This window comes from Anomaloglossus baeobatrachus, unplaced genomic scaffold (genome assembly GCF_048569485.1).
Source record: "Anomaloglossus baeobatrachus isolate aAnoBae1 unplaced genomic scaffold, aAnoBae1.hap1 Scaffold_91, whole genome shotgun sequence".
Taxonomy (NCBI): Eukaryota; Metazoa; Chordata; class Amphibia; order Anura; family Aromobatidae; genus Anomaloglossus; species Anomaloglossus baeobatrachus.
This window is the reverse complement of record NW_027445305.1, coordinates 201,093-203,728: the sequence shown is the minus strand read 5'-3', so window position 1 is coordinate 203,728 and position 2,636 is coordinate 201,093. Positions and strand designations below refer to the sequence as shown.

Sequence of the window (2,636 nt, the reverse complement as noted above, 5' to 3'; positions counted from 1 at the left end):
ACCGATGCAGGAAGATGCGCACTACACCCTACCATGCTCAAACCAATGGTTATCAACCTGCTCAGGACTTTACCCCATATTCCAGATGTGGCCTTACAAGTGATTTATAGAGGGGTAACAATACGTTGGGATCACCGGATCTAATCTCCCTTTTTATACACCCTAAAATCTTGTTTGCTTTAGAATAAACAATAACATCATAAAGGTATAGCAGTACCGTTTCAAAGTTTCGGTGTCCCAAGCAGCATTCCATCAGCCTCTGGAAGGTTCCTGGCAAATTGCACAGCTCGAAGAGCATGCTTTTGAACTCGCAGAGACCCATCGGGGTGGCAAAGGCGGTCTTCTCCCGGTCTGCCTCAGCAACGGACACTTGCCAATAGCGACTAGTGAGATCAAGGGTAGAAAAATAATTTGCAGTTCTCAATGCAGCTAGCTATTCCTCAATACAGGGGAGTGGTGCTGTCCTTCTTCTTTAACAGGACCAACGGAGCTGCCCAGAGGCTACAACTGTCACGGATAACCCCAGCCTCCTTCATGTTGCTCAACATGTCCTTGGTACACTGGTAATGTGCAGGTAGTTTTGGCTTATATCTCTCTTTGATGGGTGGGTGTGCACTTGTGGGGATGTAGTGTTTGACCCCTTTTATTCTTCAAAAGTCTAGCGGATGTTTGCTGAAGACTTGCTCGTATTCTTGCACTAGCCTGTAGACCCCCTTCTTGTGATGTGAAGGTGTGGAGTCAGTGCCTACGTGTAATTCCTTACACCACTCCTCTGGCTGACTTGGTGAGCTGTCACTGAATGGGTGGGCTGAAGCAATGGTGGATGCTGCTGTTTGGATAGCATGTGTATCTACTGAGAACAGCTTATCAATGGTGGCAAATCGGAGCAGCTTAATCTCTTGCTCTCCGCAGTTCAACACTCTCATGGGCACTCTTCCCTTCCATATTAATGAATAAAACTATGATGTAAATAGCATATAGATACCCCACAAATGCAGATAAAAGTAGGTTATGGGAAAAGGGGGAAGAGAGAAACAGGAAAATAGTGGAATAAAGTATACCTTCCAGGTGGGAGAGGAAATGGCAGCACAGCCAGTGGAGGTGAAGCAAGGGGAGCCTGCAACTAAAGAGTTGAGAGCGTTATCACATGGTGACTGAGCCTGATTGTAACGGGAGCATAGAGGTGCCGATCCTGTCTTACCTGCGTTGGTGTAGAAGTGGGTGTCCTGTGGTGGAGTCAGCTATGTGCAGTGGTGGCCGTGGGTTCTTTTATGTGCGACCGTAGTAATAGCTGCGCCCACTTCCTGTATGGGAGTGGAATGCAGTGAGGGTAATGGAACGCACGCCTGCGCATTTGTGTTTAACGTCGCGCATGTGCAGAACGGAGAAAAGGCTGCGATCACTTCCTAATGAAAGGGAGTGAGACGCATCTGGGAAGAGAAGGGAAAAGATTAGGGTTTGGGGATGATGAAAGGGCTTTCTACGGGCAAGGATGGCAAAGGGTGGCAGTGACGGAAAGTCAGGCAGCCTGTCCTGTCCTGTCCTGTCCGTCCGTCTTTTTGTATCATGAATTGGAAAGACTGCAAGGGGGAGGGGAGGTGCTTGTGTCCAAAAGGAGGAGTTATTCAGATTCATTGCAGTGGGCGGCGGCTGCAAAACGCACCATTCTTCTTGTTTTTGCTCTGCAAAACAGCCTTTTCAAGGGTTGGCTTGGGTGACAAAATGTCTTCTGTAGGCGTGGGTTTGTCTCCCTCTCCCTAAGATGTGTCCGGTATAGGCCAGGGTGCCACTCAAGGCCGTAACCAATTCGGGTTATAGCTTCTCGGCCTTTTGGCTAAGATCAAGTGTAGTTTCGGAGGACGCTACCTTGGTCGGTACTGGAAGGTGCCTGGGATTGCACGTCTGCCGGCCTTGAGGAAGTGTGTGCGCCTTCTGGTGACACATAGCCCTCTTGTGCCTGGACGGTTCCCAGGCAACGGGAGGCGATCACCTTTGTTATTTTGAAGTCCTACTGATAAACAGAAAAAAAAAAAAATTAAATATGTTCTTATCAGTTTAATATCTGATACGTCCCCTCTCTGGGGACCATATATTAAATGGATTTTTAGAACAAGGAGATGGAAAAAATCTTGCTCTGTCCACTGCACGCATTGACCTGGTATTGCAGTACCTCCAGGACCGGTGCACCCCTTCTTAACCCAGTTTCCAAAAGCAGAACTCAATTCACCTGATTCAAATGAGCCCCATTAGTGAATTGAAAGAAAGCAAAAACTTTATATGCACCTCAATTTGGCCAATTCACTTTTCACACTTTCACCCTTTTTTTTATCTTTCACACCTTTTACTTGCTTTATTGATGCAAAAAGCTGTGCCAAATAGCAAACTCATCTCCACTCAACTTGACCAACTCTGCTATGTCCCGTGCAGTATCTTATTCTCAGTCTTATCTAGATCATTTGCAATTGAATAGAATAGATCCCTTTTGGCTGCTTATGACTGTGTAAAATATGTAGTTTTACTGGGCTGGGATGAGAGAATCCATTGAAGCATGGTGTAGGGATTGTGGTTCCTGTGTGCTAAGAAGAGAGGCTGGCACCAGCCAGAAAGCCCCATTGCAGCCAATAATCACTTAATAA

At 46.7% G+C, this 2,636-nt stretch overlaps 1 pseudogene; it reads left to right on the top strand.

The window, feature by feature from the left end:
• The first annotated feature begins 1,985 nt into the window (after positions 1-1,985).
• Positions 1,986-2,192, top strand: LOC142289211 (U2 spliceosomal RNA; annotated as a pseudogene).
• The last annotated feature ends 444 nt before the right edge of the window (positions 2,193-2,636 follow it).